This window comes from Peromyscus leucopus, chromosome 7 (assembly GCF_004664715.2).
Source record: "Peromyscus leucopus breed LL Stock chromosome 7, UCI_PerLeu_2.1, whole genome shotgun sequence".
Classification (NCBI taxonomy): domain Eukaryota; kingdom Metazoa; phylum Chordata; class Mammalia; order Rodentia; family Cricetidae; genus Peromyscus; species Peromyscus leucopus.
In genome coordinates, this window is record NC_051069.1 from 70,856,672 (window position 1) to 70,878,673 (window position 22,002).

At 38.2% G+C, this 22,002-nt stretch overlaps 1 long non-coding RNA gene across 3 annotated transcripts in view; it reads left to right on the forward strand.

Annotated features, from left to right (window-relative positions):
• The window catches only part of LOC114700264, a 76,327-nt gene that overhangs the window by 43,578 nt on the left and 10,747 nt on the right, over positions 1-22,002 (forward strand). For all 3 annotated transcript variants that reach the window (XR_003735651.2, XR_005092011.1, XR_005092012.1), the window contains exon 2: positions 21,503-21,724. This is a non-coding gene — a long non-coding RNA (uncharacterized LOC114700264). The remainder of the gene's footprint in view (positions 1-21,502; positions 21,725-22,002) is intronic.

Genomic DNA, 22,002 nt, shown 5'->3' on the forward strand with positions numbered 1-22,002 from the left:
AAATTAAGCCAGTTTAGTAGTTTAAACATAAATATTTATTTATCCTGTAGTTCTGAAGCTCTGAAGTCCACCCTGGGTTTCATGGCTCAAGCCAAAGTGTTAGCAGGCTATACTGTTTCTGGAATTTCTGGAGAACATATTTTTAGAGGCTCCTGAATGGTGACTGATGACTTGTTTCTCCTGTTTCAAAGAGAGTAGTATAATAACATGAAGATAGTCTGACCTTTTGCCTGTCATTTCTACCTTAAAAGTGCCCTTGAGACTACTTTTCACCTACCAGGATAACCTCTCTGTCTGAAGACCCTTAATTATACACACAGTTTTCCTTTTTCTATGGAAGATCATAAATTCACAGGTTTGAGGATTAAGATATGGAGAATATGGATGGTATTATGAGATGAATCTGAAATGTTCCCTGTAGACTCATGTTTCAAATGCTTCTTCCCTCTAGCCTGTGGCACTATGTTGAAAGCTATAAAGCGTGAAGACAAGGCTTGGCTTGTAGGTTTCCAAGGATGAGCCTTTGAAGTTCATAGACTGGATCTGTTTCTAGTTCAGTCTCTGCCTTTTGGTTTGCCACACCATGAAGACTCTCTGTCATCACGCTCCCACCACCATCAACTGTGCTTGTCTTCTTCACCAAAATGGGTTGACCCCTCTGAAACTGTGAGCCACAACGAAGCTTCTTCCCTTAAGTTGCTTGTGTCAGTACGTCATCACAGTGATGCAACATTAACAAGTGAGGCTGACAGAAGTTTCCTCATTTCCAAGACCAAGTCCTTCACATCTCAGGAGAAGGGGTGAATACTAAGCCTATGCTGACATATCCCAGACAGATTGCTAAATCCTACTATAGTTCTGATGAAGGTTTGGATATATTTTAAAAACAGTTAATGTATTTTCTCAAGTCGCCATGCCAAGAGGCTTTGTAATAGAGGGTAAAATTTAAAAGAAAAAAATTAAAACCTTACAAATAAAGGTTACCAGTGTGTAACAGGAGATGAATCAGACTAGTGTGCATCAGAGCCTCTCCTGGGATGCATGTATATAAAAAGGGAAATGTGTTGAAGTAGAAGAAACATAATCACTAGTACTAAAGAACTATAGGGAGCAGTATCTCAACTACCCCATGGTACTGACATCTATTGCTCAACCTATTCTTTGGAATCCTATTTAATTTGCTAGGAAAAAAAAAAATCCCCCTCAATCAAACCCTGAAACCATGGTGAAGGATTCCAAAACAATTGGAAGTAAAAGGAAGATTTAGAGGATTTTTGAGGGCCCAGTTTATAAGATTTATGCCAGTTTCTAGAGACTCACTCTTCAGTTCTCTGTACAGAAGACTGTGGAGTCACAGCCAGAGTGGGGGCGGGGATGTAATGGGAAGGGGCTGTGTTGATGGAGGATAGTAGCTCATAGATCTAGCTGTTTCCTAGGCAGGGTCTAGCCCCTTCAGGAGCCATATTGTAGGTACATTCAGCTAGTCAGCTAGTCACTCAATTCTCACCATTCACTGTGGACTTCTTTGCCTGTACCATGGTGATTCTGGAACCATGAGGCAGTGCAATTTTATTTCATTACAGAGAAGCCTCAGGTAACTTCATTCTCATCTACATCTAGGAGTTTATATCTGCATTTCCAAATGAGAAATTCTAACCCAGAGTGGGCAACTACTTAATACACTGAGAGATACTGTTCCAAAACATCTTTTGAATGAATGACTCAATAACTTTAAAAAAATGTGTCTTTGATTCTTTATGTGAAATGTTTTGGTTTTTTAATTCATAGTTATCGTGTGGCTTTAAACAATAGATTTTTATAGTAGTTTAATTTTAATGTTAATTGGTATTTTAACATACATTTTGATGTGCTCTCAAATTTTATTCCTCTAAATTGTCTCTACTTACCTAGAAAATTAACTTTTGTGCCTTCCTGTATAGGTCTCCCTAGACTTTATCCAAGGCTATTTCCTGATACCATCCCGCAGAAGCACAGCATTCGTGGTAGTTAAAATGGCTACTGTGGAAAAATTATTTCTCTAGCAAAATATTTTCTATTCTTTGGTTGATGAGGGAAGGCCTACCCCATTGTGGAAAGGGACACCCTGAATCTGGTAGTCCTGAGTTCTATAAGAAAGCAGTCAGAGAAATCATGAGGAACAAGTCACTAAGCCACACCCCTTCATGGCTTCTGCATCACCTTCTGCCTCCAAGCTCCTGCCCTGTTTGAATTCCTGTCCTGACCTCCTTCAATAATAAATAATGATGTGAAAGTATAACAATAAATCCTTTTCTTCCTAAGTTGCTCTTGTGTCTCATCAGAACAATTATAAGCCTAAGACAGTTAAGTATTAGCTATAATAATGGCAAAAGTATCTTTAGGTATAATGGAGGACTTCATCAAGTCAGTAGTTAAAAATTAACTTGGTTTAGGTGGTATAAGAAAATAGAGAAGAACAAAGCAGAATGAATCACTAGTGATTAGAAAAGAATAATGTTTATTAAACTCACTAACATTTTTCAAGTTTAAACATGATGTAATAAATGTTTACTTTATGGGCAACTAACTTTTGAACTTAGAAGTAGGGAAAACGATCATATATGTTCATGATTTGTCACTACAGAAGACCCCTGAAGACAAAGCTTATATAACAAATTCATACATGTTATTTCTTAGTTCATTGGCACGGAGTAAAGCATTAATTAGTAATACTGTACTCTTCTGAGAGGCAATATGTTGAGGTCAGTGATTAATTACATTTGGGAACAAATTACAAAACACTTCATTGCCTTCATTTTTATCAACTAATGGATATTGAAAAAATTGTATATCAATGTCCATTTAAAACTACTAAATATACAGAAAATAAATATGTATGAAAATTATTTGAATAAGCTATTGATTCATTTCAAAACCATAATGAACTGAGCTAAAATAGAACAGGAAGACAAGAGAATGTATATATATAATTTTATTTGAAGGAATAAAATGGTCAATGAGTGCTAAAGTTCATGCTCACCAAGAACAGCTTTCAGAGTTCACTGTATTAACTAGAAATTTACCACTTATCTTTGGACAAGCTAATTATATTCCTGGACATAATTGTGTTGATGGAAGTACTGTTTCCAGCAGAATTCTGAAGTACCAAGGAACTCTAAAGGAAAATGTGGGCCCTTAGTAGTTTCTTACCCAATGAAATGAGATTAATAATAAGGCCTACCTCACTGAGTTGTTGTGAAGATCAAATTAGCTCGAGTTTATCAATCAGTAATTACATTCATTACAAGTAAAAACCAACCACAGCAATATGAAAAATAAAGTTGAGTTTCTCATATAGCAAAGGGCTCAGCTCATATTGGCTCAGCTGTCCAGAGCTGTTGAAATTTCTTGAGGAACTTAAGTACTATAGATCCTAAGCCCGTTATTAAACTAAAACATGAAGCAAAAGAAAATTCAGATCTCGCTGTATATTTAGTGACTATGTAAAGAGTAAATAAGATTGAAATTCTCAGGGAAAGTAAGCAAAATTTGGTTCTCTATAATGTGACAAATATTTCTATGAAGGTTCAAATTAGGATGCTCCTCATAGTTCATGTTTGGATGCTTGGTCTGTCAGTTGGTGGAACTGTTTTGGAAGGACTAGGAGATACAACTTTGTTGGAGGAGGGGTTTCACTGAATGTTGGGTTTTCAAAAGCCACATCATTCTCATTCTCTCTCTTTCTGCCTCCTGGTTGTGGATCAGTATGTAAGGCCTTGGCAGCTGCTCCAAGGCCATGTCTGTCACCTGCTGCCATGCTGCCCACCATGTTATTCACAGAATCCAACCCTCTGCCCCAAATTAAGTGTTTTTCTTTTATAAGTTACTTTGTTCATGGTGTTTTATCACAATAATAGAAAAGTAACTAGGACACCTTCCTACTAAGTAAAAAATTTGAATCCCTGACTTTATCATCTATTATGTTATAGATATTACCACATTTTACTTCCCAAATGGGTGACTAAGGCACCTTCAAATTCCTGAGTCAGAAATCATTAAACAAGATTGCTAAGACTAGGAACCTGGAACAGGCTGTCTCTTCTTTGCTTTGACACCAGTGCTTTACCAGTTCAGTCATTTCACTAAGAATCAAAGCAAGTATGATATTGTCACCTGTAGGTATTGTTTCTTTCCAGCTAGCCATGGGAGATCTTGTCAGATAGGTTGCTAAGCATCTGATACAGAATTTTCCTGGCCAAACTTTTGGAACTAAGTTTACAATTTCTCTATATAAATGATAATTTTCTTTCTGTTTTCCTCTAGCTTAGTTCACTTATTTCTTGACCTAAGTTTATAATTTATCTATATCAATGATAATTTTCTTTATGTTTTACTCTAGTTAGGTCACCTATTTCTTAACCTGAGAAATTAAATTAAATTTATCACAGATATAACTAATTGTGAATTTCACAAGTTAAACAACCTCTACAAGTTTTTGTGAATCTCTCTTGCCTTCTACAAGTTCTCAATCATAGTAATAAGTGTAGGCTTGGAAAGTGTCCTGCTAGGGATTTGGTAATTTGAAAACTATGGAAAACATCACCCAGCCCACGTCTTTTCTTTTCCTTCAGCCATTTGGGCAATGCTACCTGCTGAAGTTGCTTTGTGCCAGTTTCAAGCACGAGTTGCCTTGGCGCACATAGTATTTTAACTAGCCTTTAATCAAGAACATCCTTGGACTTCCCAAACACCTGTCTCAGCCCAAACTGCAAAGCACACAACACCTCCTAGCCTAATTTGATGCTGTCAGTTGACTTTAGATTCACTTCATCATTACACAAAATCTCCCACTCTGTACTTCCTCAATTCAGTGCCACAGAGCAAGTTTCCATCCACCTGTGGCTATTATGTATGTGCCCATCTCTAAAGCAAATGCTCTGTGGTGCTGTGGGATGTTCTGTATGGCAAATGTGTTGCTCTGATTGTTTAGTAAATAAAACACTGATTGGCCAGTAGTCAGGCAGGAGGAAGTGTAGGTGGGACAAGGAGGAGAAGAATTCTGGGAAGTGGAAAGCTGAGTCAGAGACACTGCCAGCCGCCACCATGACAAGCCGTATCATGTGAAGACGCTAGTAAGCCACGAGCCACATGGCAAGGTATAGATTTATGGGAATGGATTAATTTAAGCTATAAGAACAGTTAGCAAGAAGCCTGCCACGGCCATACAGTTTGTAAGCAATATAAGTCTCTGTGTTTACTTGGTTGGGTCTGAACGGCTGTGGGACTGGCAGGTGAGAGAGATTTGTCCTGACTGTGGGCCAGGCAGGAAAACTCTAGCTACACTGGGGATGGAAGATAGGAAAGAAAGTAACTTCATAATGTCCTTTGGAACCAGCCCACTTATTCTCATACATGCACAAGCTCTCCTGTCATTTGCTATAATGTGATAAATTTACATATGTGTAAGGAATGAATTTATAAGACTACTAAAAGAGTAAAATGCAAAGTATACTGTAAAATTCCTCCATTATACATATGCAATTCCTAGTGGGCTGGAGAATTTTAGAGCAACCTGAAAGTTTAATATGATAAGGTCTAATAAAGTGCTTTTAAAAGGTAAGAAACTCTGTGAAGACAAGGTCACCACTATGAAGGCAATAGCACATTTCCCTATCCCCGTGTCCTTGATAATGCTCTTAACATTTCTAACTTCATTAATCTACAATTTTATATTTATAACCTTTCATTGCTATCATGGATTGGATACAAAGCAAATTTAGAAATGATAATGTAAGAAATAGGGAGGTAAGGAAAAGGAAAGCAATAATAAGAGACACTCTGAAAATATGGACGGGACTGGCAAGTGAAGGGAATGATGACTGCGGGTGGAAAACTTGAGCATTGTCATCCCCCATGCCTTTTTTACAAACTTCTTTTTAACTCATACATAATGTCAATATATATATATATATATATATATATATATATATATATATATATATATGACAGCATGCAAATGTTTGTTACAGGTGAATATTGTATAATTATTTATCAGGTTAAGCAAATTTACCTCCATCAAACTTTTATTATTTCTTTGCAGTCAAAGCCTTTCAAATCCTTCCTTCTAGCCTCTTGAAAACAACAGTGCATTGCCATTGTATGGAGTCACTCTATGGTGGAATAACACTCTGAAATTGTTTGCTCTTATCTAACTGCAATTTAGTTCTCACTGAATAACTTTCCCAGACTGCTACACTCACTTGCCCTGGCCTCTGATAACCGCTTTTCCTGGGAGTCAACTTTATTTTTTGTATTTTACATTTGAGTGAGATAATGTGGCACTTGTCCTACGTTGACTGGCTTATTTTGCTTAGCATCATGAACTCAAAAGCAATTGTTGAATAATATTCCATGTAGTATATGTTCTACAATTTTTTTTGTTCATGCTCTGGTCAAGGGACAGTGATATCTTCATTTCTTTGCTATTGAGCATAAATGCTACAATTATAATGAGTGTGCAGATGTCTCTTCAATATGCTTATATAATTTCCTTTGGGTATATACTGAATAGCGGATTTGTGAGTCTTCTGTGATTGCCATTTTGAATTTTTTAGGGTGCCTCCATGCTGTACTCTCTATCTATATTAATTTATATACAAATAGTGAGTAAGTGAGCTTCACGTCCTTACCAGAACTTGATATTTTGAGTCTTGCTAATAACAGTCATTATTTTTGGGGTAAGATAGTATCTCATTTGGATTTTCTACAACTTCTTTTTGGAAATATTCTCTTAATGTATTGCTCATTTTTCAATTGAATTAGTTGGTGATTGGGTTCTTATAGTTTCCTATATATTCTGTGTATCAATTCTCCTTTTAGATGTATAATTCATAAACACATTTAGAACAAAATTTTTCTTCATTCTATAAACTATCTTTGAGCTAAGTTGATTATTTCCTCAGTTGTGCAGAAACTTTTTAGTGTGATTTTAGCTCTATTTTTCTGATAGCTTTGGAGGTCTTGATAAATAAAAGTCTTTTGATTTGCATTTCCCTAATGATTAGGGATGTTGAGCAATTTTTTAAATGTCTTTCAGCCATTTGAGTTTCCTCTGTTGAGAATTCTTTGTTTAGTTCTATAGCCCATTTCTTAATTGGACTATTGGGCATTTTGATGTCTAATTTCTTGAGTTTTTTTATATATTCTGGATATTAGCCCTCTGTCAGATGTGGGGTTAGTGAAGATCTTTTTCCATTCTGTAGGCTGTCGCTTTGCCTTGTTGACCATATCCTTTGCTCTTCAAAGGCTTCTCAGTTTCAAGAGGTCCCATTGATTGATTGTTTCTCTCACTGTCTATGCTACTGGTGTTATATTTAGGAAGTGATCTCCTATACCAATGCATTCAAGACTACTTCCTACTTTCTCTTCTATCAGGTTCAGAGCAACTGGATTCATGTTGAGGTCTTTGATTCGCTTGGACTTAAGTTTTGTGCATGGTGACAGATATGGATCTATTTGCAGCCAGTTATGTTGATATCCAGTTATGCCAGCACCATTTGTTGAAGATGCTTTCTTTTTTCCATTATACACTTTTGGCTTCTTTGTCAAAAATTATATGTTCATAGGTGTGCGGATTAAGGTCAGGGTCTTCAATTTGATTCCATTAGTCCACATGTCGGTTTTTATGCCAGTACCAAGCTGTTTTTATTACTGTAGCTCTATAGTAGAACTTGAGGTCAGGGATCATGATGATTTCAGAGGTTGTTTTATTGTACAGGATTCTTTTGGCTATCCTGGGTTTTTTGTTTTTCCATATGAAGTTGAGTATTATTCTTTCCAGGTCTGTGAAGAATTGTGTTGGTATTTTGATGGGGATTGCATTGAATCTGTAGATTGCTTTTGATAAGATTGCCATTTTTACTATGTTAATCCTGCCTATCCATGAGCATGGGAGATCTTTCCATTTTCTGACATCTCATCAGGGAAATGCAAATCAAAACGACTCTCAGATACCACCTTACACCTGTCAGAATGGCTAAGATCAAAAACATTGAAGACAGCTTATGCTGGAGAGGATGTGGAGCTAGGGGAACTCTCCTCCACTACTGGTGGGAATGCAAGCTTGTACAACCACTTTGGAAATCAATATGGCACTTTCTTAGAAAATTGGGAATCAATCTCCCCCAAGACCCAGCTATACCACTCTTGGGCATGTACTCAAGGAATGCTCAATCATTTACCACAAGGGCACTTGCTCAGCTATGTTCATAGCAGCATTGTTTGTAATAGCCAGCACCTGGAAACAACCTAGATGCCCTTCAACTGAAGAATGGATAAATAAAATGTGGTACATATACACAATGGAATACTACTCAGCAGAGAAAAACAATGACATCATGAGGTTTGCAGGCAAATGGATGGATCTAGAAAAAATCATCCTGAGTGAGGTAACCCAGACTCAGAAAGACAAACATGGTATGTACTCACTCATAGGAGGATACTAAATGTAAAACAAAGATGACTAGACTGCTACTCACAACTCCAGGGAGGCTACCTGGAAAACAGGACCCCAAGAAAGACACAGGGATCACCCAATGACAGAGGAATGGATGAGATCTACATGAACAACCTGGACATGAGTGGGGGAAATGAAGGGCAAGGGTTGAGGGAAAGAGAGCTTAGGGGAGTGGGAGATCCCAGCTGGATCAAGAACAGAGAGGGAGAACAAGGAATAAGAGACCATGATAAATGAAGACCACATGGGAATAGGAAGAAGCAAAGTGCTAGAGAGGTCCACAGAAATCCACAAAGATACCTCCACAATAGACTGCTGGCAGTGGCCGAGAGAATGCCCAAACTGACCTACTCTGGTGATAGGATAGCCAAACATCCTAATTGTCATGCTAGAAACCTCATCCAACAACAGAGGGAACCAGATGCAGAGATTCACTGCCAGGCCCCAAGTGGAGCTCCAGGAGTCCAATTGGCGAGAATGAGGAGGATTTGTATGAGCAGGAATTGTTGAGACCAAGATTGGAAAAAGCACAGGGACAAATAGCCAAACGAATGGAAACCCATGAACTATGAACCAATAGCTGAGGAGCCCCCAACTGGATCAGGCCCTCTGGATAAGTGAGACAGTTGATTAGCTTGATCTGTTTGGGAGGCATCCAGGCAGTGGGACTGGGACCTGTCCTCAGTGCATGAGCTGGCTGTTTGGAACCTGGGACTTATGCAGGGACGCTTGGCTCAGCCTGGGAGGAGGAGACTGGACCTGCCTGGACTGAATCTACCAGGTTGAACTCAACCCCCAGGGGAGTCTTTGCCCTGGAGTACATGGGAATGGGAGGGCTAGGGGGAAGGCAGGGGGTGGAAGAGGGGGGAAAACAAGGGAATCCATGGCTGATATGTAAAATTAAATTAAATTATTAAATAAATTAATCAAATAAATAAATAAAAGTCTTTGTCCATTCTGTAATGGAGTCTGGAGCCAAAGGCCACCTGTCTACAGGTCCTTGTCCTTTCTGAACATGAAGAAGGATTTGAATACCAGGAATCAAAAAAGAGGACTCAGAGAAACCAAAGGTACGTATTTCTAAAGTAGCCAGAAATCACCCTTGGAGACAGAGTGGGATCATCAGTGCTCAGACCATCAAGTGATCATTGGGCTGGGCTTTTAAAGGACGCTGGACTCTCCTCTCCTTCTCTCCTATTAATTACTTGACCTCCCTGTCTGGGTGGTCTTTAGCCCAGGGAGAAAGATGAATGAGGTCACATCAAAGCTGTTAGAGGAGGCACTATCCCACTTTACAGTCTAGCTGTTATGTGGGAATGCAATCTCTTTCCTCTGACAGTCTATTCTCTAATATCTCCTCTCAATGTCCTGATGTGGTTCCTCTGTTCTCTTCTAGTAGTTTCATAGAATTAGTCTTACATTTAAGTTTTTTTGTTGTTTGAGTTAAGGTGTCACTCTGTAGCTAAGGCTAGCCTGAAAATCAGCATGTAAACCAGATTGGCCTCAATTACTGGGATTAGAGGTATAAGCCACCACATTTAAGTTATTTTTAAAGCTTTCACCAAGTTTGGGGTGACTTTCGTAAGTGGTTAGAACTAGAGATTAGGTCCTTTCTTTTGCATGAGGCTATTCAATTTTTCTACTACCTCTTATTGAGTAGACTGGCCTTTCTCCAAGGCATGTTCTCAACACTTACATACATAGCTTTGTTCTAGGACTATCAATTCTATTGGCCCTATGTCTTTTGTTAGGACAGCTACCATGATGTTTTAATGAGTAAATCTTTGTAGTGTATTTTCAAGTCAGGTAGTACAAAGATTTCTGCTTTGCTCATTTTTCAAAAGATGTTTTTGGTACTCAGGAGATTTAATATTTCCATATACATTTTAGAATTGTTTTTCTAAGCCTGTGAAGAACATAATATGAAGTTGTACAGTAATTGCATTGAATATGTAAATAGTTATAAGTAGTATGCACATTTTGACAATAGTGATTTTTCTAAATTATAAACACAAGGTGTTATAGCATTTTACATCCTGTATAATTTCCTTCATTAATGTTTTTATTATGAAGGATATATCTTACCTCTTTCATTAAAATAATTATTGAATATTTTAATGGTTTTAGCTACTCTAAGCAAAGTTGTTTTCTTATCTCTATTTCAGATAAGTATAGACTGGCATATGGCAATGTCACTATTTTGCATGTTGATTTTATATCTTTCAGTCTTGCTGCATTCATTTTTACTTTAGTACCTTTTTGCTAAAGTTTTTAGGAATTATATATATTTCTGTCATATGCAAATAGTGACAACTTGAATTATTCGTTCCTAATTTGGTTGCTCTTTATTTCATTCTCTTGCTTAATTGCTCCACGTAGGAGTTCCTGGAACTCTGTTGACTAAAAATGATCATAATTGGTATCCTCATTTTATGCTATACCTGAAGGAGAAATTGTTTCATTTTCCAAGTTTATTAAATGTTAGGTATTGGCTTATTATACAATCCCTTTATTATACTGATATGTGTTCATTCTATATCTAAAAAAAAATCAGTGGTTTTAATAGTAAGGGTGCTTTAGATTTTATCAAATGCCATTCTTCATCTACTGAAATGTTCCTACAGTATTTTGTGTTGTTGTATTCTGTTAACTGGTTTGAGTATGTTGTATTCTCAGGATGATTCACCCTCGATCACAGAAAATAAGTCTTTTTTTTTCAGTGTCCTTTGGAAATAGTTGCTAGAGATTTTTTTGTATCTGTGTTCTTTATGAATACTGACCTAGAGGAAGGATTGTAGAAGCCAGAGGGGTTGAAGATACCACAAGAACATGGCCCACAGAATCAACTAAGCAGGGCTCATAGGGGCTCACAAAGCCTGAAGCAACAATTACAAAGCCTGTATGGGTCTGACCTCAGTCATCTGCATATATGTTATGGTTGTATATGGATGTTCTTGTGGGACTACTAACAGTGGGAGTGGGGGTTGTCTCTGATGCTTGCCTGCTCCTTGGACCCTTTTCCTCCTACTGGGTTGCATGGGCCAGTCTTGATATGAGGATGTTGCTACTCTTATTATAACTTGATATGTCATGTTTCGGTGATAATTGTTAGGAGACCAGATCTTTTCTGAAGGGAAACAGAGGAGGAGTGAATCTGGGGGTAGGGGATAGGGCATGAAGGGGAGGGACTGAAAAGACTGGAGGGAAAGGAAATTGGTCAGGATCTAATATATAAGAGAATAATAATAATAATGATAAATAGAATGCTGGCCTATAGCTCCCTTTTTTGTTGTCCTGCTACAAGCTGCAAAAATATACAAAGTAGGATTTCAGCTGATTATGACAAAGCTAATACCTGGAAGAAGCCAAGGGCCTTCCAGAGGTCAAGCTGAGGCTCAAGGAGCCTTGGTGATATTTGGCTTTTGATTATCAGCCATTTCCTGCTATGAGTTTCTTGTATACTATTGTAGCTTTTCCACCATTTATTGGGCACCATTTCTCCTATACTAAGGGAATATTTAGATAACCTGTGCTGACAGCTATGCACAGCCAGAACCCCAGTTCAAGCCTCCCTGTAATTGGCAGCATCCAGCCAGGTTCATCCCCAGATGGAGGAAAGTACCTTATCAGAGATACCACTGTACTCTCTAAGAACAGATTTAAGCATCCAGACTACCCGTTTGAGAAGGCCTGGCAGATGTGCCAATTAAGTTTAACTTGCTCCTTTCCCAAATCTTACCTCTAGTTCCAAATCTCCTTTTAACTATCACCAGAAGCATCTAGCTGTATACAGGTTGCCTAGTGACTGAGCACACCTTCCCCCACCCTGCAGAAAAACAGCAGATAGCTTGGACAGATAGGAGCCACAGGAACAAAGAAGGCAGTTTTATTTTCTCCCATTGACCTAGCAACTTACAGATTCTTAACATTTTCTACCAATCACGTTTAAGACTATTGTAGAGTACATAAGATCCCTCTTCTTAGGTATTACCCAAATTTAGCCTTTAGTTAATTTATTTCATCATTAGTCATGTCCCTTTTGGGTTGCAAATGATAATTAACAATTACTGCCCCTCTATGTGATTCCTATCACCCCTCCCTTTGACCCTGGAAGCCTGGCTTTGTACTGCCAAGGAATTATTTCTGGTAAGTGTATATATACTGGGATTCCCAGGGCATGGGAGGACAAAGAAGATTTGGAAGAATAAATGACCGGACTAAGAGCTCTGTGTGCTGAGATTCTCTTTCCTGAAATAGTCCTCGCCATTCGTAGTTTTCTCTCCTGAGCTCCTGGGATGTATAATATTAAGGCTGGTCCTTCTAATATTATACAAGATTGCCCCATGTCTATTTCAGTGCCAAGATCAGGCTCATCTTACAAAGTGTTTGAAACGGTTCACCTTTCAATATTTCTTAGAATTATGAGTAAATTCTGATGAATCTGATTTTGGGTCTTAATTTGATGGAGTATTTTCATACTAACTCAATTTTGTCACTTATTTCTCTTCAAGCTTTCTGTTCCTTCAGACTTGCTGAGTTATATGTGGTCAGAAATTTCATTGGAAAAAAAAATAAAAATTAGTGGTAGACTCTAATTTCTATTTGCGGTTTTGTGGCCTATGCACATTCCTTAGATGCCTGTCCACAATGCTGCAGTTTAACTCATATGTGTTTGGTGGCTTACAAGGTCTCAGTGAGAAAGCCTATATTGAAGATGCCTGTCTTTGATCTATACTTAGGCAGCCAAAGCAAGAGAATTGGAAGACTGAGGGCAGCCTGGGCTCCGTAAGGAGTTCTAATCCAGTCTAGATTGCCTAGCAAAATTCAGAAACAAAAATATACATAAATTAAGGGAGAAGATAAAAACTAAAAATCTCAAAAAAAAATTAAGGCATTTTTCAAAGCTTTATAGAACACATCCTACAAAAGGTAATCCTTTTCCAAAGTGTACATTATACCTAGGCCCAGTCAGAAGATGTCCATCGACAGGGTCCTGGAAAAATGGCTCCATATGCAGATGCTGAGATGCTAGACAATGAGAAAAAAATGGAGCCAAAAATCTTCACACATGATATTTATGACAAGAGTTAATGAAACAAATTGATATATTAATTTCAATATTCATTGTGTATTAAAATATATAGCATTGTCAATTCAAATACCCAGAGCCTGTATGATGGTACTTCCAACACACCAGTAATTGAAAGGTTGATTTGTTGCTACCTAAAACCTCATTTACTGGACAACTGGCTTCTCATTGAAATAAACATATATATGTGGTGTACATCTCCTCATCAGCAAATAGAAGTGAATTCCACTGCATCTTCTGCTGATATTGTTTTCAGTTATTTCTTTGGAGCTCTTCTCCTATACGGTTACTTGTACCTGAAGACAATCTCTTGACTTCTCAATTAAGCTCCCCAGTGGAAAGATTACATGATGCTATGGCTGTCACCCAGTGCCACTTTTATTAAAGTAAAGTGTACAACATGTGACTGTCTCCTGTGTTGACCCATTGTGGTTTTCTTCTGATAACTCCTTCAAATATCCCACTACAGTTTTACAAAGTCAAACACACTCTCCAATCTCACAATATTGCAATTAGAGGTCACGTGTTTAGTTAATCATATGCTAATGCCATCACACTTGTCGTGTTGATTATGCTCGTTTTCCTTCTCCACATTGCTGCCCGGCATCAACTTCATTACTTCTACTTTAAGCTCACATGTAATGTATTGAACATGACATGACACACGTCACTAGAAACTGTCCTGACAATTGAAATATTAATTACTTACGGGAGCTACAGTGGCTGGGGTGACACAGGCAGGTACCTCACCAAGAAATCTCCATACCAGAGTGAGTGATGCATCACAAAAGCAGCATTGTTTGAGCCCCAGGTACAATTTGCAGGCAGCACTGAAGCACATTCTTCCTTCCAACAATTGATGATTGCTTACGTAACTTAGGGAGGGGCTTCATGAGCCTTGTGAACTTCAGGAGCCTTTGAAATTTGTGAGGTTTATAAGTCTTGCTAGCTTCATATACTTTATAAGCCTGTCCTTCCTCCATGAAGAAATGTTTCAAATGGGTATACAATATTTCATTCCTTTCTCCGTTCCTCTATTCCTTTTGTACCTTCTTTTATAATGTCCCCTAGGCCTTAAAGAGGATGATGTGGATGCACTATTATTCTCTTTCATTTATGTCCAATCATCGGGCTGCTATTCCACATTAATAATTCCTTATTCTCAGCAGTTCAAGTTGTTCTATGCCTTCATAATAGCTGTTGTAAACTGTAAAGAAAACATTGCTTTTGACTGGAGCTAACAGCAGCTGTAACCTCTGGGCAAATGCACAAAAGTTTAGTAGGCAATTTCATAGAAACATCTCATCTATTTAATAAATCAAAGACAGCAGCTTCAATTTAGGGTGTATGACTTCCCTGTCACACATTTTGTTCTGGATTACAGTACCAAATATAGGTACTCATGGAAAATGCCTTAAATCCAATTGGAAACTAGTCACTTGTACATGTAAGGATCATACCATTGTACCAATGGCACAAATTTGCCTGGCATACTGGGGCATTAATATAGTTGAGAAGGACAATTGGTGGCAGTTCCCTCGTAACAGCCTACACACAACTTCATAGCACTACAAATGCCAGCTAGCAGCGAAAGTGCTCTCAGTTCTAGCCCAGCCTAATTTCTTCCATGCCCTGAAACCAAAATGAGCAGTGTCTTCAGCAGTGGAAGCTTAGTATACATTCTGACATTCAATCAATAGCAGTGGCCACAGCCTGTTTTTTGTTGGGGACTTACAAATCATAGATGGGTAGCATAGTTCTGACACTACTTTCATGCAATATCCTTGTGCTCGTGGTTGTGACATTTTCCACCCATACAGAGTTCCTGCCCTCACATTCTTTAACTGCTGTTTCCATGGCTCTTCCAGATGCTTTTAAAGTCTCAATAACATTAAGAAGTTACTATGACAAATCCTACTGTTTTTTTTTTTTTCCAAAGGGTAAACAAGATCATCTGGTGATAATCGAATACCCTCAATGCCTTTTATGAGCCAGTTCATCGGGGCTCGTTTCCCTCATTTTGCCTCACATTGTGCAGCCCTTGTCTGAAGAAATGATGCTTAGTTTCTCAACTTCTATCATGTTTAAAGTATTCCCATCTTCAACCTTCTGATCCAAGCTGGGAAAGACACTTTCATTTCTTCTTTAAAAGTTTCTTCCCACCTCAAGGAATCCGTAGGTAAAGTGAAGATCACACTTGCTCCAGATGAATGAACAAATAAGTTTATGGAGTCATTTATATGAGGATGGGTAAAAAGTTACATGCAGAGGCATGAGTAACTTAGGCAGCTGCATCACCAACAAGTTTATTTCAGCATGAGTAATGTCCCCAAAAGGCTGCAACAATATGTCCCTGTGCAACTTGCAAGCAGTTACACCACAGAACACTCCTCCTTAAAAACTGTTTACTATTTGTGTAACTATATTGGGAACATCACAAATCTTGTGCTTCATGAGCCTTGTTAAGCCTTGTGAGTTTTGCAAGCCTCATGAACCCCGTTCCTCCCTCTGTGAAGAAATGTTCAAATCTAGAGCTATACAACACAAAACCCATTCTCTTATTCTCCATAGAATGCTTACCACAAAAATCTTCAAACATTGTAGTTATATCTTATAAAGTGAGCTGGCAGCATGAGAGTGAAAGTGAAAATGTGAAGCCAAAACCAAGGAAAGGCAAAGGCACAATACAGAAGGGTCCATTTCTAACCCAGATGACTCACAGAACCAGACCAGAAACCAGAGAAGCAAAGTGCTGTTACAATGAACATTTTCCTGTTGTGAGCAGAACAGATTCAGATGCAAATGCAAAGATGCTATGAAGAAATATACAGAAAAATGTCTTCTAGAACACACACACGTATAATAGTTACAAAGACCTCTCACATGGGTGCTTGTCTTCATGGGATTAATTTCCTTTGAAATGCTTGATCCATTGAGTCTAATATCTGACACTTTCACAAAAGTATAGGAACTTTCCTTAATTCCTTAGTAAAATTGATACCTCAAAAATTCCTATAACCTTTTTAACATCTTTTCATTAATTCAATCACCAACATAGAATTCAAAAGCTAGACACACAGATAACAATTGATTTTTGACAGTCAAGAGCATACGGAGAGGCAAAGATAATTCAGTGTTCTATGAGAAACTAGATACTTAAATGAAGAATAACAAAACAGAAAAACAGACAAAGTGGATTAAAAATAGAGTTGTAAGGCCACATTCATGAAACTTGTAGAAAAAAGCACAGGAGAATTGCATTGTGACATTGACCTGGGTAAGATTTGTCTATTCTTTTTATTTATTTATTTATTTATTTATTTATTTATTTATTTATCTATCTATCTATCTATTTATTTTTCATAAGACCTCAAGAACACAGACAATAGAATTGAAAAGACAAATTAGATTAAATTAGACTAAATAGTTTCTGTTCAGCAAAGGAGACAACCAAATACAAAACACTCTACAAAATAGGAGAAAATACTTGCAGATTATATATCTATTAAAGGATTATTATTCAGAATATGTAAGGGATTCAATATCCAAAAACCAGTCCAAGTAAAAATTGACAATATTTCTAAACATCCATTTCTCAAAAAAGACCTATCATTTCAACTGTCATATGGTATGTGTGTCGTGTTGTGTGTATAGTGTGTGAGGGGTATACACTCCTTTGGGTGTATATGTGAAAGTCAGAGTGGTTCAGTGTCAGATACCTTTCTCTATTATATGCCACCTCATATTTTGAGACACATTTTGGTCTCTCAGTTAACACTGATCTTGCTGGTTAGTCCACGTGGTTGGTTAACCAGCAAGCCTCAGGAATCACGCTGACTCCATCTCCTAGTACTGGGATTACAGACATATATTATCCCTTGAAGCTGTTTATGGGTGCTACAATTCCAAACTTGAGTTCTCATACTTACTCATCAAGTGCTATACCCACTGAGACATCTCTCTAGCCCAAAAAGGATAATATTCTTAAACGTTCATGATTACTAAGCACCAGAGAAATGCACAATGAGATATCCCCTCACCACACTGAAATGGCCATTAGGAAAAAGACAAAACATAAAAGAAGTACTGATGAAGTAGAGGATAAGAAACTTGCACAATGTTGCTGGGAATGGAAATTAGTACAGCCATTACAGATCATAGTGCGGAAGGTCTTCAAAATAATAATAATAATAATAAAATAATAATAATAATAATAATAATAATAATAATAATAAAATAGTAGTAGTAGTAGTAGTAAAAGAACTAACATACGATGCCACAATCCAGCTACTAAGTATATGTCCAAAGGAAGTGACACTAGTATATCATAGCTCTCTGGCCTCCAGGTTATAGCAGCAACTTTCACAATAGCCAAGATGTGGAAACAACCTGAGTGTTCATGCCCTGTAGAGTAGAACAGTACATAACAGGAACTCACTGTGTGTGAATATATATTCATACATCACACTAATAGAAGGCACGTATTACAACAGTATTCAACCATGAAAAGGTAAACAAATCCTGTCATTAGTACCAATGTGAATGAACCCAGAGGGCATTATCTTATGTCAAGTGAAACGTGACAGACTCAGTCAATTACACGTGGTCTCGTGGATGTATATTTTTAAAAAATGATTTGAAATACCATCAAGAAAATGATTTGAAAGAAGTAGAAAGTACAATAATGGTTATTAAAAGCTGGGAAAGTAATCAAGATGGGATGAGGGGGGAAGAGACTAATCAATGGATAAAAAGTTGTTTAGATAAGAGGAACAAGTTCTAGTGTTCCTTTGTATATCAAGATGAGAGTAATAACAATGTTCTTCAATATTTAAAATAGCTACAAGGTAGAACTTGAATGTTCTCACCATAGACATGTTAAATATTTGAAGTGATGAATATGATAACTACTTCTGAGACTTTCAAGAAGATATTAAATAACCAGCTAGATGAACATAATGGGGAAAAGTTAACAGAAGTCTTAGCTACAAATAAGAACACGTGAGATGATTCCTGCCTGTGGATTCTTTCAGATGTAACAAATAAACTGGTGAGAGAGTGTCTACAGTGGGAGACGCGAAGGCTTGATCTCCCTCTTTTGATCACCTGGCACAGTTTTGCCTTGCTGACTCAGGGGACGAGGGTGTTTATTTCCCCTGGTGCATCAAATGTCTTCTGCATTAGACTTCAGTCAGTGGTGTCTCCACAGGACAGAAAGTAGCAGCAGTTGCTTCCCCATGACCAGTCTTCAGCTTCCTCTGTTCCCTTAATGAGAGTGCTCACCCTCTTTTGTCTTGTGCTTTTCAAAATATAAGCAAGGAATCACTAGCAGTGAACATCAAAGTCGCTTCCTGCTTTTCCTCTGTGAGATGACAATGTGACAGCCTGTTCTATTTTACCAGGAATCTCAAAAAAATGATTTGAAAATGACATCACCACTATAAAGAGAGATGGTAGGACTTCTAAGATCCCTTGCAGACTGCACAACAGGATAAACAACATCTAAAGTAGTTACAAAACTTACTTAAGATGTTTTTAAAAGAACAGTTATTCAATCAATTGTAAATAACAGGGAATAGAACCCCAGTGTCTCCTCCCTAAGCCATAAAATCAGTTCATCTATCAACGATTATCCTAGAAAACACAGAGAAAATTTAAAAAAAAACAACTTCCTAAAATACATGAAAATTGTTTCTTTTTTAAAATTTATTCTACTTTCATACAACACACCCCAACCACAGTTATGCCTTCCTCCACTTCTCCCAGCCCTTCTCTCTTCCCCAGATCCATCCCTCTTCCATTTTCCTTCATAAGCCAGCAAGCCTCCCAGGGATATGAATTCAATATGACCTAACAAGATACAATAAGACTAGGCACAAGGATTCTTAACAGTGGGAACAGGGAGTGTCTCTGACTCTTTTATAGGCTTTTGGAACCCTACTCACACTGGGTCACCTTGCCCAACCTTAATAAATGGGAAGGTGCTTAGTCTTACTGCAACTTGATATGCCATGTTTTGTTGATACTCAGGGGGGACCTGCTCTTTTGTAAACAGAAATGGAGGAGTGAATTGGGGGTGTGTTGAACAGAGTGAGGATGTAGGGAAAGGACTGGGAGGAGAGGAGGGAGGGGAAACTGTGGCTGGGATGTAAAACAAGACCCAGCTATACTATTCTTGAACAAATACCCAAAGGATGCTCAATCATACAACAAGGATACTTGCTCAACTATGTTCCTAGCAATTTTATTTGCAAGAGCCAGAACCTGGAAACAATCTAGATAACCCTCAACCGAGGAATGGATAAAGAAAATGTGGTACATTACACAATTTACTCAGCTGTTAAAAACAAGAACACCAGGAAATTTGAAGGTAAATGGATGGAACTAGAAAAAAACATCTTTAGTGAGGAAACTCATACCAAGAAAGACAAACCTGGTATATACTCACTCATAAGTGGATATTAGTTATAAATAAAAGATAACCATGTTAAAATCCACAGACCCAGAGAGTCTAGATAAAAAGGAGGGTTCATGGGGGGACACCCAGGATCTCCCTGGGAAAGGGAAATAGAATAGATTTTGTGAGTGGACTGAAGGTTGGTGGGGATGAAAACATCAGAGATCAGGTTGTGGGTGCCAGAGGGGGAGAGTGCTGAGGTGAGTGCTGGGGGCGGGGCATTTCTGAGTCTAGTGAAAGCCTGGTGCAGGGGAACCTCCAAGGAGTCTACCAGGAGGGCCCCACCTTAGACTCCTATCAATAGCAGATAAGTAGCCTGAACTGGCCATCTCCTGTGACCAGACTGGTGCCTGGCCCAGTTGTCATCAGATAGGGGCCATGCAGCAACTAATGAAAACAGATGCAGACCCACAGCCAAACATTAGGCAGAGTTCTAGAATCCTGCAGAGGAGGAGAAAGGGGTGTAGGAGCCAGAGGGGTCAAGGAGGGCTCACACAATCAACTAACCTGTGCTCACAGGGGCTGGCAGAGACTGAATGGACAACCAAGGAGCCTGCATGGGACTGACCTAGGCACTCTGCATATATGTTTTAGCTGTGTAACTTGGTCCTCTTGTGGGACTCCTAACAATGGGAAGAGGGGCTGTCTCCAACTCTTCTACTGGCTTTGGGTATGCTATTCCTCATACTAGGTCACCTTGCACAGAATTAATACATGGGGAGGTGCTTAGTCTTACTGCAACTTGATTTGTCATGTTTTGTTGATACTCATGGGATACCTGCCCTTTTCTGGATGGAGATGGAAGAGGAAGGGACTAGGAGTGGGAGTGGGAGGGTGGGAGTAGGGGGAGGGACTGGGAGGGGAGGATGGGAGGGAGGCTATGTCCAGGATGTAAAATAAATAGGTGAATAAAAATTTTAAAAACTAGAAAATAAAAATAAAAATAGAAGAAAAAGTTTCTTTAAAATATATGTGTATCAAAGTCTCAGAATTTCTAACAGAGCAAGGAATGACTTAGGGAGGATGCAATTATTCATTAATAATTAATTAAATAAGAAGCCCTAAAAAACCTGTCAGTGCTGCATAATAATGAGTTGCTTAAACTTCTGGATGTTTTCCCTTTAGCTAAATCTTGAACAAAATAGAAAAAAAATGGCAGGAAACAGTAATGTCAAATTTGATAGAAACATGCTAACTAAAATTTTAAAGTGGAAGCCAAATAGATTTTTGTTTAAAAAAAAAAGAATAAAAAAGAAAACAAGGTTAGCACTGAATGACACTTCAAAACTTATTTCTATTGATTTAAGAGTTCAAATATTTACATGAATTGTCTGTAAAAGCATTTAAATCTAAGGAGTATTCACACTTTTCATGCATGCATGGGACAGTGGGAGTTGCAGTGTTTATGAGAAAGGCAGAAGCTCTGTTCCCTCATATTAAAGTCACCGGTTTATACTTACAGGACTTGGAGAGAAAGCACCATCAGTGGAAATCACAAACTCTAAGAAGGTATGTGAAGATGAAATTCAGCCAAGTGTTAGGATGCATACCATAGAGCCCCAAACTTAAGGGGTGGTGATGGGGGTAAAGCCTTCAATGAAGGCCTCATTGAAACAGAGACAGAAGCCAAGAATCTTGACAGTGCCACATCTGAAATGAAGAGCTTTGTTGAACAGCTGCAGAGGTCAGTCATAAAAGAAACATGTTGTAGCAAGTTGTAGTAATTACTCCAACAAGGCAAGATACCAGGCCAAACCTATGCACTTTTTTTTTACAATGGAAATTTGGGGAAGGAAGTAATAATCTCTTTACATTAACCTTGCCAGTGGTTATAGATAAGAGGGAGGGGTGGAACTATTTGGAGGGCAGAAGCTTTGTCATAATGAGGTAGCACTTGATGCTTCTAATAAGTTAACACTTCCGAAAGTTAATAGCAGTCACGATAAGAGTTTGGTTAAGGAT